At 35.1% G+C, this 21483-nt stretch overlaps 1 protein-coding gene across 2 annotated transcripts in view; it reads right to left on the bottom strand.

The window, feature by feature from the left end:
* Nucleotides 1–21483, bottom strand: part of LOC150095514 (cytochrome P450 3A8-like) — a 79082-nt gene that overhangs the window by 33673 nt on the left and 23926 nt on the right. The window contains exons 10-14 of one of the 2 annotated variants that reach the window (XR_016550097.1): nt 15894–16054; nt 14656–14744; nt 12561–12704; nt 8600–8758; nt 4281–4676 (exon numbers count right to left, since the gene is read on the bottom strand). The exons of the other annotated variant lie outside the window; for it this stretch is intronic. The gene's annotated coding sequence lies outside the window, so the exon portion shown is untranslated. Of the gene's footprint in view, nt 1–4280; nt 4677–8599; nt 8759–12560; nt 12705–14655; nt 14745–15893; nt 16055–21483 lie in introns of those variants that run through there. 2 annotated transcript variants of the gene reach the window in all.

Here is a 21483-nt window from a genome sequence, read left to right as displayed (position 1 = left end):
TTTTGTACCAAGCAAGAAAAGAAAAAACAGAAAACAAGTATCAATTTTTATGGATCAAAGACGGCAAAATATTCTTGAGAAAGTGACAGACTTCAAAGTCTATACAAATAAAAAGCTCGGAAGATATAGACAGGTTGCCAGAATGAAACAAAAGAGTCCGACTTAGTTCAATAAGAAGATCTCAACACAACAAAATGAATGTGAACCATCAGATAGATGTAATTACACCAGAATACATCAGCAATTGTACTTTCGAATCTCTTGATGCATGGAAACAAAACACAGTACAAGCGAGAGGTCTCTCAATCTTGCATATTAACATCAGAATCATCCGAAAACATTGGTTATTATTACAGTCTTATCTGAGGAATTACACGGATATTATTGATATATCGATTCTTACAGAAGTATCCATAACTAATGACGAAGCGACTGCTTTCCAAAATCCAGGCTTCAGACAACATAGATCATGCCGCCAAACAAAAAGAGGGGGTGGAATAATAATATTTATCAAACTAAAATTAATAGCAAAAGAAACGGCCTATCAGTTTAAGCATGCTGAAACCCTCTGCCTCGAAATAATTAATACCACGAATACACAGAATCCCATAATACTAAATGCTATTTACAGGCCACCAAACCTAAACATGATAAAATTCTTACACGAACTCAATTGCTGGCTTTCAAGCCAAGAAATATGCTCAACCGAACAACTAATGATAATTGGCGACATAAACATAAATATTGCAAATGAAAACCAGAACAACACTGTACAATACCTAGACACACTATCCATGTATAACCTAATACCAACAATAACATCATGTACTAGAGAAGAAATATTCGGAAATATTATCAATGCCTCCTGTCTAGATCATATAAACGTCCGAGCACCACCAAATAGTTACATTGCATCAGTCATAAAGTGCAAAGTAGCAGACCATTACTTCACCGCTCTAAACCTCCACACCAAGACAATACCCATGCAATGTCCCACAGAAGAAAAGCGAGAGAAAACAATAATAGACGAAGAAATAGCCAACCACGAAATAAGAAAAACAGACTGGGAACACTTGGCATCAGATTCAGCAGATATCTTATACAACAACATTAAACTCACAGTGGAGGAAATATATAAGAAAGCTACAAAGAAAGTCCGAATTCGATCTAAAACAACACAAAATCCTTGGATAACACAAAATTTAATCCTAGAAATACAGAGAAAGGATGCTTTAATGAAAGAATTAAAGCGATATCCAAATAACACAGCTTTAAAAACTGAATATAAGATAACAAGGAATCGCCTTACAGCACAAATCATGCTGGAGGAGATTTCTTGTTATCTTATATTCTTAAATCATGCAAAAAGAAGCTACTTCAGAGACAAATTAACCTCCGTACCAAACAACATGAAACAAATCTGGCATCTGATTAATGAGATGCTAGATTTTGTTCTCAACACCACCGCCTCCGAAACCATAAAACACAGCTTCATGAAAGACGCAAAACCTGTCCAACAACTAGCAAATGACTTTAACCAATACTTTACAGACGCCATCCAAGAATTGCACAGAAATATTCCCCCAATCACAAAACGAGACCCTCCAACTTGGACCGCAATCAAAACAGACAATATCCTTCCAAACCATAACAGAAGGCAGAACTTCTCTCAGCAATACATCAAATCAAACCAAACAAAGGCCCAGGAATTGATGGTATAAGACCTAAAGATATAAAGCAACATGTAACTAGTTTAAGTCCTATCCTACTAAAACTAATAAATAGAATATTTAAAACAGGATAGATACCAAGTATGCTCAAGACCGCCATAATCAAACCCATATCCAAACAAGGAAAAAGAAATTTAATCAGCAATTACACACCCATAGCAACATTACCAATTATCAATCAAATTATGGAGCGGATCATACTGAAGAAACTCATAGCATACACTGAGATCTTTCATATTATCCCCAAAACACAATATGGTTTTCAGAAAAATAAGGGAACAATATAGAACTTTATAGACGTAATTAATACCCCCGTAAACAAAAACAAAATTGCCATGATATTCTTTATAGATCTAACTAAGCATTCGATACATTTACACATCAAACCTTGTTAGAAAAGCTGATGCATGTTGGAATAGACGGGCCTCTTCACAGGCGGTTTACAAACTACCTCCAAAATAGAAAACATATCACATGTATCGGATCAAACCGAAGCAGAGAGCTACCAGTAACCTGCAGAGTTCCACAGGGAGCTGTACTCTTCCCAACTCTATTCAACATTTACACGCACGATATTAATCAGTTACCACTCAAAGGTAAGATATTCCAATACGCAGCAATAATATCCATCCATAATAACTCAAGCATAGCCCATACAAATATGCAACATGATATAAATCTGATCATAGACTGGCTCACGAAAAACTCCATACACCTAAACTCAGAAAAGACAAAATTAGTGCTATTCAGAAATCCAGTTGATCCAGCTGACTCGAGCAGTTGATCACAAATATAAAACCATCCAACATCCACTTTCCGACATAAAAAACACACAGAACAGCAAAACCACTACAATCATTCAGGTTGAAACAATATGATACCTTGGAATTTACTTCGATGCAGATATGAACTGGAATAGCCACATAAACCACCTACTCAACAAACCCCGAACAATAAGTGGCAAACTCTACAGATTAAAAGATATAGTTCCCATAAGCCTGAAAACACTAATATACAAAGCACTTTGCCAAAATATACTAAGATACGATATAACAACGTATGCTTTCTGTGCACCCTACAAATTGAAGAGATTAATGTAGCTACAGTACAAAATGACAAAACTGATCTTTTGGGAACAAAGAGAAAATCACGACCTTATAAACATTGCAATGTCAGAACAAAATACTGACAGCAAAACATTTATGTCACTATGCAGCCTTGCTAAAACATTATTTCGATGCCAGCTACAGGACAGTTAGAAATACATACCGTATAACAAGATCTCACACTACTAATTCTATCACATATAAATACAATAATCACTACGTAAAGGCCACGCGAAATTTCTACATCCCAGACATGATAAACAAATTACCTTTTGAATACAGAAACCTTACAAACCACAATAGCCTGATAAGAGCTCTCAGGACATACTACGAACAAGAAACACGCACCCAAAATACCATACAAACTTAATGAAACATAATATATTCGATGAGCAGGCTTTCAGTTCAGCGACGCATCAATACATTCCAAGTTATTGTGTGTGTGTGTGTGTGTGTGTGTGTGTGTGTGTGTGTGTGTGTGTGTGTGTGTGTGTGTGTGTGTGTGTGTGTGTGTGTGAGTGCGCGCGCCCGAATTTCTGAATTATAAATTTCGTAGCTTCCCAACACAGCAAAAAAAAAAATAAATAAACAATTAATAATAACCAATTGGTGTCATTCTCAGATAAGCTTACATATAAGCATCGAGGATGAAAGCAAAGAAATTAGTTTTCATCCAAGGTGTATCATATGTAACCAAATGCAAGTAATGTACGTATCACATGGAAACCAATGTATATAATGTATGTATTACATGTAAACCAATGTACGTAATGTAAATATCACATGTAAACAAATGTAAGTAATGTATCATACGTAAATAAATAAATTTAATGTATATAATAATTGTAACAAATGTATGTAATGAATATAATAACTGTAACAAATGTATGCAATGTAAAAAAAATCTTTTAAAAGTAAATCATGGGTTTACACCGTATGTTTTTGAGAATAAGGAAACATAATATTTAGATTGCATAGGTGTAAATACTGTTGTATAATCACACCTTTTCAAATTTGAAAAAAAAAAAAAAATAAACCACAGCATGTAATATTATGCAACTTATGTAACTCTGAACAATATAATTGTAAATTATTATTTTGATTGTTATATAAAAAAAACAAAAAAACTTTTATCATCATTACTATTTAAATTTCATTATATGTAGCACAAAGTGCTGACGTTGTAAAATAATATTCTGAATAGATGATCATTGTACATATGTAAATATTTGAAAGAACAATAAAAAAATTATTATTATTATTATTATTATTATTATTATTATTATTATTATTATTATTATTATTATTATATAAGGAAACTGGAGTTTTATAAACTTTTTATGGAATAAGTTTATGAATAAATGTTTTTAATTAATTTAATGATTCGACACATATATTTAGGAAATTAAAATAATCTAACGAACCAAAATATTCCACATTCGTATTAAACTCTTGATTCATGTCATTTTATTTCCTTCTTTAATCCAAAATGAAAGATATAATTAAAATGAAATTTCGAAATATAAAGATGATTTAGACTTATAGAGATTCATTGCTGTTCAATTCTTTTTAAAGTAGTGCATGAGATATAAATCCATTGGTATTTAAAATCATCAAAAACCACAATATGCAATTAAAGTCATGTAAATTATATTACATAGAAAAATATATTTATTATTGTGGGGCTTTTGAGTTTATTAACATAACATTTCGCTTGCTAACTCTGCTTTGTTAAATTACAGTGCAGTCATTTCGTTGCTGGAACGTCATTTCTAGCTGTCAGGGCTAAAGGTACTGCTCTCGGTTGGAGAAGAAAGGAATTGAAAAATTCCACAGGAACCTGTGAATGGATGTCAAAAGTATTGGTTAGAAAACTTCAGAGTTTCTATAATTTTACAACTTGATGTATTAAAAGGTTAATTAAAAATTCATTTACTTATCAGTTGCAGCTAAAACATAGATCGTTGATGGTAATCTGATTTCTTTGAAATTTGAATTACTTTAATTAATAATTCTAGGTTATGAAAATAGAACTATTCTACATGTTATAATGATGTCTTTACAACTGGATAAATGGATAATAAATATAAGCATATAAAAATCATCAGTGACAATCCTATAAAACCTTTTTAATAATTTAAATGCTTATATCATATCTACTCTCTTATGCCTATGAGTTAGATTCTGGAGCACACAGACCTTCAATGTTTCCTCAAAGGGAACATTCTACGGGCTGCAACAATCTTTGTCACTCCCTTTCGATCCTCTCCACCAGTTTTTCATCACGAAGGAATCCAGGTGAGAATTCTGTGCGCAATAGTCCAGATGTCTTATTAATGCCTTACAAAGTGGAACAATAACCTCCTATTGTCAGTGTGTTATTCAACACCATTTAATTTGCTGTGATATTTTCGTAACCTTTGTAATATGCCCTCTAAACTTAAGTTCTCTGTATAGAGTAAGTCCCTTGTCTCGTCAACTTCTTGCAGTTCAATTCCAATAATATACTACACAGTATGTGATCCCATCGTCTCGAAGGGTATCACCTCACACAGCCACATTAAACTGACCTTAGTCCATAACAACAGCATATTTAAGTCATCCTGCAAGATATCTACATCACTTTCATTCACTATCGCTCTTCCCAATTATGTATCATTAGCAAGCAAGTGGATATTTGCTTTCAAATTATTTTCAATATCATTAATGTGCAAATTAAACAACAGAGGACCAAGTACCAAGTCCTGAAGTACACCACTGGTCACATGTCTTTTTCTGGAATCAGTTCCTCATTAAATCAATCTTTGATATCTCTCCATCAGCCAACCTCTAACCCAAATCACCAATTTCAGATCTATTTCCATTTGCTTTAATTTATGCAACACAGTTCCTAGTGGAATCCTGACAAATACCTTTGCAAAGTCCAGCAGTATATTTCCTTTATCCAACTACACTCTTACTTTATTATAGAAAGCAAGTTACTAAGACTAGAAATATCCTGCACAAAACCATGCTGTCCCTATAAAGTATAATCTTTCTATCCACACATTCCTGAATTCTAATTTTTATCAGTTTCTCCAAAATCTTAACCACCACTCCTGATATACTGATTGGTCTATAATTTACTACTTCTACTTTGGAGAGTCCCGTATGCACTGGAATTATTTTGCTCTCTTTCCACTCTATGGGAACTTTACCAGACATGAGGCTTAAAGTAAACAGCTTGGTTAGAGGAGGTGCTAATTCTCTTGCACATTCTCGTAACACCTGGACCGATATGCCATCTAACCCTATGTCAGTGTTAGAATTAAGGTTCTGTAATATACTAAGCACTTCTATTTCTTATATCTCTAGAATCTCTTCAGTCAGTGACAGATTCAGCACTGGAGTATTACAACCAATTTGGTAGACTTTTGCAAAATGATCCCTAAGTAACTGAAGTATTTCATGTGCTTCGATTACTTCCCTATCATCAACACTTTTAAAGTCATCCTTCCATAGTTATTTCTCCTTTTACTTGTCATTGCGAAAGAACACCTGAGGATTTCTTTTGTTCTGATCAGCTAGCTTTCTCACATTGTTTTGGTTCTTACCCTACATACTACCCTGTTTGCCTGTACTCTATAATGCTCACGGAAATGCTGATCGCCTATTTCTTTATATTTTCTCCACAACCCCCCCCTTCTTTATTTGCAACTCATGTATAATACTACTATTCATACATACACCATTCATATTCATATTTGGAGGTGTATTCATATTTCTCGTCCTGAATCCTGGAATACCGTCTGATACTGCATTTCGTATACACTCTTTGACGATCTCTAATGCACCACTAACATCTTTCCTCTTCAAATTCTCCCACAGCACTAATGAAAACGGGCTTCTCAACTTGTCGTAATCACGAGCCTTGTAAATTCCACATATATCCCCTTCCAAACAGAATATTAAGTACTTCTTACAGTCTCCCAGGTCACGACTACATGATCGCTTCCCCCAAGTGGAGACAGTGTAATTAATTGCTTATTGATATGTTCTCCGATGGTATAATCAGTTCCAACACTCTTGAACCTCTTGTTCCTTCCATTATATGCTGTGTCAGGCAGTTATCTGTTAAAAACTATATAAACGTAATTTCCTTTCATCCTATATCTCATCCCGTAATTATACTCGAACTTTACTCATAATGCTAATTTGCCAATGCATACCATCTACATTCTCCCATATACTACCTGGATTATAGCAGCAACCGATAACATATTTCATCCTGTTGATCTCTATCTCACAACAAATAGTCTCAAATGAACTTCCATCTGAATAGCTGTTATCTTGAGGCACTTCTATCCTTTTTGGCTTCAACTCGTCGTCTATCTTTAGCAATCCTCCTCTCTACACACAGGGCTCTGTGTCCTTCCTCAAATTATCTTCCTTATGTTTATTTTCTATTATGTTCTTGCCTTTATTCTTACTCTGAATACCTTTATAATTTATTTATAATTATGCTTATTTTGATTAAGTTTTTTTGTGTTAAATTCCATTCGTTTGTTCTTCAATTCCTGGTTTTTAAAGCAAGGAGAATACATCAATTATCAATACTCAGTCATCAAAAGGAACCTGGGGTGCTATATCAGTTTGCTGGAAACCCTTTAATTAGCCATGTATTTTGTGTTTATTGATTAATTCAATAAAAAAGTCTGATTATATTTTAAAATATGTCGATGCGTTATTCTTATAAAAGAATTTCTGTAATCCAGTCGGCATAGGCGAATCCATTTGGTTAGGAAATATTTGGGTTCGAAATTGTGATTTTTCGTTCATGAGATTAGGCAAAGTAGTGACGTGAATGTTTTATCCCAAATTAGGAAGTCTCAGCGAGACCTAACAAAAGAGGGAGCGGAGGGGAACACCATACGAATAAAGAAATGATTCTTATAAAACTGATTTCACATTACAAAAAAGTAATAAAATTTTTTCAGTTAAGCACACCAAATGATTGTATTGGTATTGCATGCAATGAGAAGTATATTTCTGATCATATTTTTACGATGTTTTTTTTTTTTCCCGATGATCTTTCACCTCTGAGCTCAGGGAGTCATGAATGTTTTGAAATATTATTTAGAGTATGAATATTTTCATATAAAAATATAATATTTACACATGTACAATAAAGTTGATACACTTCTTAGCATGTCTTTATTGTGCTAAAGATTTATTTTCTTTCTTGAAATGCGAAGTTATTAAAAGGAAAAAATAAAGTAATAGGAAGAACTTTACCGAAACATTTGTTAACATTTTATGCCATATTCTCATCAAACGTTAGGTTTTTTCTCCTCTAAGGAATTTAGCCACTAACGTGCCCTATAGACTTTTTCGTTACGCCAGTATACACCTTATTCTTATTATCCTTTATTCCTTAATAGAAATGCTTGTGTCATTATTAAAACTGTGCTGCTTAAATCGTAAAATATTATTCATAGATGCCTCTCAGTATGTGTTTTCTTCACAGACATCTATGGGAAAAATTGAAATTTTGGTTCTTTTTACACTTTAGTTAACTGGGGAAAAAATTGAAATCCAATATCAGTAAACAGAGATTGATTAAGAAATTAAGTGTACACAATGAAGTCGTTTTCGGCGCAGTGAAATCGATAACAAGTTTAGATAGAATCATTAACAACAACTATAAACCCCATTTATTAGAGTTTACGAAATATGCAACTAAAAATAGTGAGCTAGTAACAGAATTGATTAACCAGGGCTTACCTTCGTCTCAGGACTTAAGGAGAATCTCACATGGCGTAACACCTTCGCTAGACACAGTTTTATTTCCATTAAGGCGAATCTCATAGCAATGCAGTACCTTGGTCCAGCTCCAAATGGTAAGTGAATGGATGTCGTTTGGCTTTGTTTTCGGGCTCAAAGCTATAAACGAGTTTAGAAAAGTAATTTCTATTATCAGCATTCAAATTACGACATTTGATTTCAAAGTTTAAAAGTCCCGATTAGAACAGTGAAATGAATCGGATTTTAGCAAATCCTAATATTGTCTTTCCTCATCTTTATACGAAAGTTCTAGTAATTTATTTAAGGAAAATGTAAAAGTTTTTAGAAATTTCATTTGTTTGATCAGTCACTGGCATGTTTTCTAAGGATAAATAAATTCCAGGCGCTGAGTTCTGGGATCTGTCCACAGGAGGAAATATTTATGTCTGTCATAACTCTTTTATTAGATAGACTAAACGGTTCAGGATAACCTTTGCAGAACTGTTCAGAAGGATAGGTGTCGATGACTTACATATTTTTAAATAGGAAAACAAAATATTCTCACGAGATATTCGCCATTTTCGTATAGGATTTTCATTCATCTTAACTGTGTTTATAATAAAAACTTTCCAGATGGTGCTTTCATTTTGGAACCTTACATGAAGAAGTGGTTCTTAGGAACAGTACTAGAGGATGCGAGTGGAGAAGAAAGAGAAAATCTTCTGAAAATTATAGATATGACTTCTGATAAACGTAGACAAATATAGCATAAACGGATTGCAGGTAACGGCAACCAATTTCTGCTGATGAGAGTCGAGTTAAGAGAAAGATTTATCGCATTTCAGAAGTAAAGCAATGCCTAAAGTGACTGAGGAAATATAGCATCTTAGATATTGAGATGATTGAGAATTACGCAGAAGACCTACTATGAGGCCATTGTATTATTTACAGGCAAAATGGCTCAAATAAAATGTGGAATGAATAGAATTTCTGCTAATTACGTGCTTTCTTTTGACCATTTTATCAGATAGAAAGATTTATGTCACTTTAAATGAGATTCAAACCAAAATCAGTCCATCTTTCCGTCTAAAAAGAAATGTCTCGTCACACATGCAACAACGCGACAGAGACACTCATTTGCTCTAAGATAAGTTTCACATGAGGGAAAAATAATTCTTTAAACCTTTTTTTTTAAACGAGAAAACAAATAGTGTTACAATTGCATTTTAGAAACAGTTGAATCATGAACAATTTGGAAAAGTTTCGGAAAAAATGTTTAAAAGAGTTGTAAGATTGCTATTTAATTATAACCATCATAACTTCTAAAGTTGATAATTTCTGCAGTGCAATGTTTGTCAGATAAGAATGAGACGCAGGTGCACTCCTGTCTCAGATAAATTAAGTGGATTTGCTTTCATTTCTAGAAATATTACAAGTTCTATCATATGGTCGAAGAGAGTGAGAACAAGAACTAAATATCAACATCTCAGAAATAGATGTGCAATTTAAGGATGAAGATGCAATTCCTACCACAAGCTGAAAAAAAGACCGGAGAACGTAACTTTTATTAACAGCACTTTCTGCGTACTTTAGAAATAAAGAGTGACACTTGAGTTTGTCCGTTTTTGTTTTCCAAGGAAAAGGTCCATGTCATCTCACTTTGTGAGAACAACGCCCATCTTACTGAAGTTTTAAACCGGTTTGAAAAAGTTCCTTTAAACTCTAGAATAGTTTAAGAATTATATAAAAACGATGACAATACAAGGCAATTAACAGGAGGATGACATGCAGGAGAAGGAGTTTCCTGTATAAATCCCAAACTCATTCAAGATTTCAATTATACGGATGTTATGGGCATTGCAAAAATACAGGGTTAGCCTAAAAGAAATAGACACTTTCAAAGTTTTACAGAAAGAAGAATTTTAATAGCATGGCTAAAACAACGCAACTGTGATGCGTTGTTTAAGATCGTCCACACTTGTAGGGAGAGGAGGAGCAAAAACTCTGTCCTTTATGTACCCACATAAGAAGTAGTTACAGGGTATTAAATCCGGACTTCTTGGGGGCCAACATATAAGAGCTATGTTCTGGGCGGTTGAACGTCCAATCCAACGCCGAAGCAAATTTTCACCCAGGTACTTTCTAACTTCAAGGTGCCAGTGCGGCGGAGCACCATCTTGGAAAAATATGAAATTCTAATTGTCTTCTTGTAGTTGAGGCACCAGCCACTCACGAATCATGTCTAGGTAAGTTATTCCACGCACTGTTTTTTCCTGGAAAAAGAGTAGTCCATACGCCTTTTTAAGGGAATACAGCGCAAAAAAAGTTCACTTTGGGTGAATCCCTCCCATGCTCCACTACAGCTCTCGGGTTTTCAGTTCCCCATATACGAACGTCGTGTTTGTTCACTGTACCACTAATGTGGAAAGTTGATTTTTCACCGAAAATTAGCCGGTCAAAGATCTCATCACTTTCTTCACTCCGTTGCTGCATGTCCATACAAAATAAGTGACGGCGGTTTTGTCGTTTTCAGTGAGGTTTTGCAATAATTGCAACTGGTAAGGGAACATTACCGGTTTCAATTACGGAGGAAACTTGAAGACTTTTTCTATGCACCAGTATTAAATGCTTTCTGATGTAACAAACAAATTTCAATTTATAAAGCGTTTAAACTGTCTATTTCTTTTAGGCTAACCCTGTATAATGAAAGATGAATGTTTAAAGTGCTTTTCTTGGTTTCTTTCTGTAGGTTGCGGCTATGCAAGACCTTTTGGGACATTTCAAACATGGCGTCTCTTCTTTTTCCAAGGTAAAGTGGAAAAAATATTTTGATATTTTGTAGACACAGATTATTCTGCGCCTTTCATGCCATTCGTTCTCCTCAGTTTAATCCACTATTTCTTCAGGACAGAAACACACACACATTAAAATCGAAGTACTCAGATGAAGGAAGTTTCGCATGTGAATATACGATATTACATCAGGAGTACGAACATGAATTAATATATTACCAAAGATGAAGGGCTGTTTCAGTTTGCTTAGTGCTTTCGTATGCCCATCATTCTTACACTCTAGAATGCTCCCAGTACCAGTCTGAGACTTATAGTTTTCAAGCAAGAAGCTAACAAACTATTTGTCACCCATTTCGATAAATGTACTATTGGAAATGGTGGCAGCTTAATTTCTTTGATATGCGCTATAAATGAACAAAGTGTAACATAAAGTTTCGACAGGATAATGGTTACGGTTCCCTTGTGAATTATTTTAGTAACAGAGATGTACAGAATGCTGCGGATCGGTTTAATGTCTTATGAGATATTTAATTTCTAGAATAAGATAAGCTTAGAATTTGTTATTCAGTAATCACAGTTGATTTTGAATATATTTGGTTGCGATGATATTTTGTTTTCATTATGGAACAGCAGCCCAACTATGTTTACGTAGTAAGGATGGATGCAATGATAGATAACTTTGAATTACAGTTACCATGCAAAACATAATCAATGTTATGAAATTTTACACATGAATTTTGCGAAACCTTTCACCCAATAAGACTGTATTAAATCTTTAGTCATAAATAAAATTCCGAGAAATAATTCCAGTATTCCAAGAAGTAAGTGTTTTCCGTAGGAAACCAAATTTCCTTAGAAATTCTTTGGAACTATATTGGTTACATGTGGTGACCTGATCTGGCGCTAGCGCGCGTGTGTGTGTGTGTGTGTGTGTGTGTGTGTGTGTGTGTGTGTGTGTGTGTGCGTGTGTGTGTGTGTGTGTGTGTTTGTGTGTGTGTGTGCGCGCGTGTGCGTCGTAAGAGGACTAGAAATTTTCAAAGATGCCATTATATTGTAGCACCTTAAAATGTAGCAGTTAACTCAATGAGCATCGAAAGAAATTCTTACTTTATACAGCTATCATGAATCGTAATATTTTAAACGCAGAGGGAAAATTTCAATAATCTTACCTTTCTGGAATAAACTCTTCTGGATCAGGATAGTGTTCGGGATCGTAATGCATAGCATACACTGGAATACCAACAATCATGCCCTTGGGGATAACAATTCCAGTGTCTCCAAATTTATAGTCATACTCTGCTCTTCGTTCAATACTGTAGAGAAATAAACACAAAGTAAATAAATTTTAAAATAAAATTTACTCGAACTTTGTATAAGAATTCAGCAGTACAGTAAATTTTTCATTTAGTGATATCTTCAGGTGTAATGGATACTATCACAGTATCCATTACACCTAGTGAAAGTAAGAGTAATTTGTGCTTGTCACGTCCTACTATTTTAAGGGAGCCAGATATCTGTCGGTTACCTCCAGCACTCCTAGACTATTCTGAATGGAGAACATTTCGAGAAGGAGACTAAGCACCATAGGAGTGAAGTAATAACACAAACGTGAAAAATAAATAAAAATATTAAGAAAAATCAATAAACCGTCGCCCAATCACGATATTGTTTACGGTAGAGTTAAAAAATTTACCTCCATAATAAAATACTTTTTATTGTTTTTAATTTTATCAATACACACACACACACGCATATATATATATATATATATATATATATATATATATATATATATATATATATATATATATATATATATATATATATATACATTTCAGGTTTGTTAATAACATAAAACCGGAGTACAGATAATAGGAAGCAGTATTTCATTGTAGCAGTCTAATACAGGTGGTATGGCAACACGACGTGAACTCGGAGACTTCGAGAATGGTGTCCTCCTGGGCTGTCACATTGCTGGTATGTCCATATGCTCCATTTCCGCTCAACTGGATTATCCAAAATCAACGGCTAGCGATGTGATCAAAAAATGGAGACGTTCTGGCATCTCTAGTGGAGGAAAGTTCCTAGGGAAGCCGTTGAAAATGATTGACAGAGACCGGAAGGTGCTAAAACCGCTGGCTAGTAAAAACCGGGTATAATCGGCACAGAACATCCGTGATGAGATCCAGATCGCCAGTACCACCATTGGGAGCACTTATACTGTACAAAAAGAACTTGATTTACTGGGTTTTATCAGAAGAGTATTTATGATATTCGGTTTGTGTGCCGTATATCATATAAACGAACAAGGCCGCTGGTCTTGTCTGGGCTGGTGAAAAGGACATATGAACTAGACATTTTCCCGTGGAAAGCGGCACTTGGAAGCGATGAATCAAAGTTCACTTATTTCCAGTCTGATGGCACGGTGTGGGTGTGGAGGCAGCCGGGTGAACGCTTGTTACCACAGTGTGTTGTACCTACAGTAATATTTGGTGGTGGAGGAGTAATGTTGGGTGCATTCAGCTGGTTTAAAGAGGGACTACTGGTCGTTGTCTCTGGTTCAATGAAGGCAGCTGAATACCTTGATATTCTGGATAAATCAATACTGTAAATGAGCCTACACTATGTAGTTTTATGGAAGATGACATACACACTGCCACAAAGCTGGAGCTGTTACGGAATGATATCGAGATATTGGTGTTAAACGACTTCCCTGACCTCACCCCAATGGAAAACCAGTGGGAGGACGAATTGGAGTGGCAATTGAGCTCCAGAGCAGGACATTCTCAATCTGTCGCTGAATGCAGTGCTATTTTGAGGGAGGAATGGAGACATATTCCACATGATGTCTGCCGCACATTGCTGGTGAGTCCCCTCAAAAGGTGTAGGAAGTGATCAAAGCTAAATGTTGACATACCGGACATTCAGATACACCTGTTCGTACTAATTGTATATTGCTAAAGTGTCCGGAATTTTGCTTTTTTTTCGAAGCGAATAAGACGACCATTACTAAGAAAATTCTATACTATCTGTTCATAGTTATATACATATATTTGATAGAGGCAGTTGCTAGAATGAGGGGGGGGTGCCATTTTTTAAGTTTCATAATTTGCCTTTGATTCACTGCTATAATTGTGATCAGGAAGAGTTCATGTAAGATAATTTGATATCAAAATTTGAAATACACAGAGACACATTCTAATGACACAGATTATAATAATAATTATTTCTCTTTTTACACACAATAAAGAAAATGCATATTACCTTAGTGCAGGAGGATACATTCGTAGAATTTCGGAAACAACACAATCCAAATATTTCATTTCGCTGACGGTGTCATAATTGATTTCTCCCTAGAAGTAATGAAAAAAAAATAGAATTCACTTCTAAAGTTATAACGTTATTCCTTATATTTCAGCACTGTGAAGTATTAAGTTGATAGCCATCTATTTACAAATATTGCAATTGTTCTTTACAAATTCACTTCGTACCACAAACGTCGTACCCCATTTGTATTCCCTAAACAAACAAGCAAAGAAACAAAAAATGAATTTTACCCTTTAGATGTATCAGTGTTCGGTAAGAATCTTAAGTCTTATTGCATTTATTTGTTATAGACCATGTGGTCTCTTGTTTGTGGGAGTTGTATATATACAGGAAGTAAATATTTCTCATGCCTAGCTGATCAGACTTTAATGAAATCAAAGTACAGATAAAAACTTTGGATTTTAGATTATTTTGCTAATTTGTTCTTTTCGTAGGCTTATTTATGCTTGAAAATAAGCACAATAAAAACCTTGTATATTTTAAATCGGAGCCTAATTATATTTGCCTTTCCCCAATCCAAATAACACATAGAATAACCTGGATTTGAATATACACTAGAACGCCAAGAATATTTAAATGGTTTATTAAATGAGAGCCAGTCGCAAAGGTACCAGAGGGAAAGCATCCAATCAGGCTGGTTATTATCCCTCAAGATAAAAATCGGCTAAGGAATAATCAATAATAACAGACATTGCAGTTGCAATCATAAAAATTGGCTGTCCTATAGACAGGTATGCTTTTTGCAATGTACCTCATGCACACACTTTCTCTAGTGTTGGAGGAGAGAAATCCGTTTTGTTTGTAAGTTTTTGTTTATAAATGTGTCTTTAGCAAATGGCTTGACAAGGACTATGTTAGGGCTATATTACGATATTTGTAGAATTTATACTTGAGACGAAAATGTGGCTTATTTACTTCTCAATATAATCCTCTTTATCTTTTACATTAAAATACATAACAGTTCTGTGTTTCTCGAATCGCTATTGTTGTTCTGAAAAGAAAGTCGGTTGTAATTCAATTTTCAGTAAAAGTAACCACATTTGAAAATGACATAGAAAAAGTATTATCAAAGATTATCGTTATTATAATTTAGACTAGTCAATTAAAGCTTATTTGCTAAGTCACTTTCTTTGCAATTTAAATATGCTTCAGAGAAAGAGACAGGGGATACATACGTATTTGTCGAAGATCCTATCCACTTCCTCGATAAGCTTTTCCTGACATTCTGGATGTAAAGCCAAGTTGTATGCAGCAAAAGACAACGTAGATGCGGTGTTATCGTATCCAGCAACGAAGAATTGAAAACATTGAGCCACCAGCTCCTCGTGAGAAAGTACTGTAAGTTTAATTGAATAATAACGTTAGTCAGTAGTTGATTTCCTTGTGATGCATGCAGCGATTATGAAAAGTGTTGTCTGTATTAGAATTTTTTTAAAACAAATATTATATTACATCATATTGTTTTAACTGAATTAAAAGTAATGTGAACCTAAAAAAGAATACAAATTAAAAACTAAATTGGTAATAAAATATCTCATAGAATTCGAAAATATAGAAAGCCTTTTTGATAATTATAAATTAGAATTATCCTGTTGCAAAATTTTAGACTTCACAAATTAGTTGAATGGTGATAGGCTAAGGAACCATCCACCATCGCGTACAGTGTCCGTCCAAATAGCTTACTATTTGGTAAGTGTGTGTGTGTGTGTATTGATGGCATTCCAACTACACAAGTCCTGAGACAGACCAAATGATGGTAGTTCACTTAGTAAGCTTTTATGCCAGACTATGGTCTTTGGGGATATCAAGTGCAACCGCTTGAGATTCTCCAAACTTCTCCATGGCATTTGTCCAGAGATGAGTAACATATGTGAGCTGAGATCGGCAGGAACGGATCCGTACTGGCGATCGTTTATTAGGTGGGCGTCTTCAAGTTTGTGTTGGAATTAGGAATTTAATTTTTTTTTTATTACTTTAGACAGGACTGAGGTAAGTCAGATACGGCGGTAGTCGGACAGCCCTTCTTGGGAATGGGTTGAATATAGGCCAGTTTCCAGGTTGTGGGATATATACCAATGCAGTAAGAGCTTCTATATAGACAACATAGGATTGGAGTCAATTCTGGTGGACAAACGTTTAGGACAATTGGAGAATTGCCTTCAGGGCCAGGAGACTTTTCTGTGTGTAATTTGGACAACATTTTTCTGGTCTCTTGTTGGCAAAAGGATATAGGAGGAATTGCATGTTGAACATCTGGAATAGTTGGGGGACATTTACCATTGTCAGTTATGCATGAATTGAAAGCAAAGATTCAAACCAGAAGATTAGCTTTTTATGTGGGTGATGATGCAATAGAACCAGGTATGATAGGGGTGGGAATGGTGTTGGTCAGAATTTAGAGTCAATTGCTTCGGCGAGGGACCAAAAAGCTCTGCTGCCGTTTGGGCAGGCTGCTAGTTTTTTCTTTTTTGCTCTTTCCAAATCTGTTTTGGAAGCATTGATTTTTTTTTCATCTCTTTCGGGCTTCAGTATAAACCCTAAAGGAGGATGGGCTTCCTGATTGGAGCCAGTTATGGTATTTTTGATTTTTCATTTGTACAGCCTTGGCACATCTTTTGGAGAACCAGGGTTTAGTTAGGGAATAAGAGTTTCAGAGTAGTGTGGGGAATGTATGCCAGTGAGGATTACCTTGATGTAAGTAAAATAATGGCAAACTACTCTTGTATGGGAGTATCTGTGTAAGCGTTGTTGCATGGGGGAGGAGATTATGGTCAGAATTACCTAGGGGGCGTTACTACTTTTACTGTGTATGGAAGGTCATTGGTAAGGAAGAGATCTAGGTTTTTGGGGAGTAATTCGGGTTATTTGGTATTCTAATTGGCATCTGAACAAGTTATGTAAAGTCGTTAGTGACAGCAAATGTTTCAGCATCTCTTCCTGCAAGATCTGTACAACTGGAGGTGGAAAGCCAGCTAGTGTTGTGGACATTAAAATCTCCTAGGAGGATAATTTCACTGTTGGGAAAGTGGGACTTCAGAAAATCAATTTTATGAATAGACAATTAAAGAGCTCAGAAAGGTTGATTGCTTTGGGGGAGCGATAGAGACAGAAAATAAATTTGACTGAGTGGGGAAGGGATATTTTCATTCAAAGAAGGCCAAAGTTGTGCGATCCTAGGTTGTTGCTCACTGGCAAGGTATGTCAGTGCGAATGTATGCGCAGACACTACCCTTGGGTCGAAAGAAGTAAAAGAGTGTGTAGTTTGAAAGGTTGAGATAAATAGTGTTGAGATGGGTAAGGTGAGATTCGAGTTTCTTCCGGAAAGAGTAGGTGTGATTTGGTAGACTGATGGTGGTAATGGACACTTAAAGTTGGAGTTTAGGCCATGGATGTTAGCAATGTGAATATGAAATGTTATGTGAGGCACATAATTGACCACAAGGGTATTGCACATTTCCTACATAGGGAATGGTGGCTACTATGGGGCGACTAAATCCTGGTTCTCCAAAAGATATCACTTGATTTCCGCACTAAAAACTTGCATACAGTCGATGATCCAACTGGTGTCTTTATTTTGACGTTTTTCTTCAAGTTATATTCGAAGATGGCGTCCTTGTTCCTCTTGTGCAAATGTTTAGTCTTGTCGAGCACGTATGCGCGATTCGGGAGAAGTGTGTTTGAACTGGTTGATCGCTGTTATTAATTTCGATGTGCTTGTCGGAATGTCACCAATCACTTTTTCTAGACATGGAAAGTTCGTTCCGTCCTTTCTTATATTTATGGGTCTGAAACGATGGCACCTGACGATATTTTTTAGAATCGATGTTACATTCTTCTGATAATTTGCTGATGTCTTCTGTTAATGATTTTCAGTTTTCGGTTCGGAAAGTTCAAAATATCGGCGTTAAATTTTTTGTTTTTGTCCTCTATCGAGTCGTGTACCGTTAACGTTATTAGGTCACTTAGCTCATTCGTGGGAGGTAACCTTGCGTTGCGACTCTGGTCATCCATTTGTTCGAGCTTAGCTTCCACTGCTCGTATTTTGGAAGAAAAAGTTCCATTCATAGTGTCGATGTGCTGTTCGAGGTTTTCGACTCGTTTACCATGTTCAGGAGTTGTTTTCCAGAAGGGGGCACAGCGAACAGGGAAAAGGGCTCGTTGAGGTCGATAAATAGCTGGTGTACCGATTTCTCTATTTAGGTGGGAAACGTGCAGCCAGTGGCAACAGAACTCAGAGAAATACCTTTATTATTATTATTATTATTATTATTATTATTATTATTATTATTATTATTATTATTATTATTATTATCTGTGACTCCAGTTTTACAGCTGCTGCTGCTCGGTGAGGGACTTTCGGCGGCGATCGAAGGCTCTGCGCTGACGAGACACCGCGCGCTCGTTCGTCGTTGGCTTTTGTTGCAGCCATCTTTGTTTCGTACGGAAGGCATAGCGGGAGCTTACACATATCTGATTTAGTGCACTATAAGTAGTTACAGGTTGTGCAGAAGTAATCCGATCCTTAGTAACCGCTGTTAAGATTTCACTTAATGATTAATTTTGATGATAAACACTCACAATAACGACAAAATGCCGGAGCAAAAGTTTAGAATAGCTTATTCACCGACGCCGCGGGTTTTGATATAACCCTAATCTCTGCTTCTCAGGCAACTCAAACACAGTATTCCTGTAGAGCAGTGTTTCTCAAACTTCAGATATCCGGATACCCCTTCTTAAATTTTCATTATTACCAAGTACCCTCTTATCAAAATAATTAAATAAAGTATATTGCATTGTAGATGTCTATTTTATTTGAATTTAGATGTTCATGTAAACAAAAAATATGATTTATTTTTAATAGAACAAAATTTATAAAGATACTGTAAATTTTTACTTAATTTAAATAATTTATCATCAATGAAAGAAATGAAATTGCGTATGGTGGGATAAAATTTCAGCAAACGTTGGCTCTGTAGTTGTTAATTTCAATCTCAGATGCGGTTTGACATCTATAATGTAGTTCGTCTTCTTGGTCTTAATAACTACAAGGGCCGAAAATCCATCTTCTCATAGACATGAACTTGGAAGTGGAAAAATGGCCCTTAGAGTTTTATCCGTTAATTCTGGAAATTCTTTTGTATTTGTAGCCAAAATGATATGATAACGCATTTTAGTTGTATTTATTTTTTAGGAAACCACCAGAAGTTACTTCTAAAAGTTGTTATTCTTCTTTTGGCGACAGACCCTTTGTCATAGATTTGCTGCTATTTCAAGGTTATCTTGTCTACTCAATATTAATATCTAATTCAGGGAAATACTTTTCTAGATTCATTTATAAGCTTTGTGAATGCTGCATGTTAGTCATTTTCACATCATTATCAGTTTGTTCATTTGAACTTGCAATTCAAACTTTTCATCAAGAAACATTTGTAGTTCATTCCAAGTTCAAATAAACGAGTAAGGACTTTCCCACGAAAAAGCCAACGAACATTGATATGGAAAGACGTTGAATGTAATTCTTCCCATTTCTTTGCAAAGCTGAGAGAAAAGTTTGGCATTTAAAGAACGGCCTTTAATATAATTTATGATTTGTGAAGCTTCATCCAGAACTTTTCGTAGGTCTGTAGACATCATATGTGTAGTCAAAGCCTCCCTGTGTATGCAGCAGCGTGTCGCCTGCTGCATACACAAGCCTTTTTTTAGATCCGACCATGGATTTCGCTTCGTCCGTGCTTATTCCGACACAACTTTTCTAATCAAGCTTGTTTTGGTGCATAAATCTATATATATATATATTGTTGAATATTTCTTCTCCTGTTGTATGTTCTGGCAAGGGTTGACAATATATAAGGTCGTCATGAAGATTTTTATTTTTTCCGTACCTAACGAACACTAGAAGATTTGCCAAATTTGTAATGTCGGTGGATTCATCGACCTGCATAATAACGACTCTTACGTTTATCGGATAATAATGTTTGTTTTGTATTTTCAGCAATTTCAGTGATTCTTCGATGAACACTGCTATTTGAAAGCAAATAAGATCAAAAGACCTTTTTCCATTACCTCCGATCTTAATTTCTGCTATTATTTTTGCCGCAGGCTTGACCAAAGTTTCTCCAATTGTTTCTGCTGAGCCACTTTTTGCTATTAATAGCGACACACGATATGAAGCTTCTATAACCTTCATATTTTCACTATCTAACACGATCGACATCATGTTTTAAGATTCTTTTGCATTTTTAGTTTATTTGAAAACATTTCTACAGATTTATCATCATAATCATTATTTTGCGATTCAAAATGGCGATTTAAATTGGATTGTTTCATTTTAAAAACTTTCATTTTTTAAAGTTTCACCACAAATGACACATTATGAAATAGGTTCCTGTTAATTTCCCGTCCATGAAAATCGACATTTCAATTACTTCATATCACACTTACGAAGAATTTTCATCTTCTTCCTAGTTGGTTCTCTAGAGATGTCAGACGACACACTTTTATCAATTTCATTTGATCCAGATACAATATCAACATTTTCTTGTTGCTTGCAGCTAGTATTTGCTATATTGCTCTCTTTTGTGCGTTTTATAAATCCGGTCTTTAATCAACGATCCATAATTAAGAATTTGAAAGTTAAAAAATCGTGGTGACCGAGATTTATTCGAGTGATTTTCGGAACACACACTTAAAAACGTGTGACTTATATTATAACTCACACTTCACATAATGAACAATCCTTCATAATTGACTAATGAGAAGTGAAAG

The sequence above is a fragment of the Typopeltis vanoorti genome, chromosome 20, assembly GCF_054136105.1.
Source record: "Typopeltis vanoorti isolate ZY-2024b chromosome 20, IOZ_Tvanoo_1.0, whole genome shotgun sequence".
Lineage (NCBI taxonomy): Eukaryota > Metazoa > Arthropoda > Arachnida > Uropygi > Thelyphonidae > Typopeltis > Typopeltis vanoorti.
Note: the sequence above shows the minus strand (reverse complement) of the source record. Positions and strands in the feature narration are given on the sequence as shown.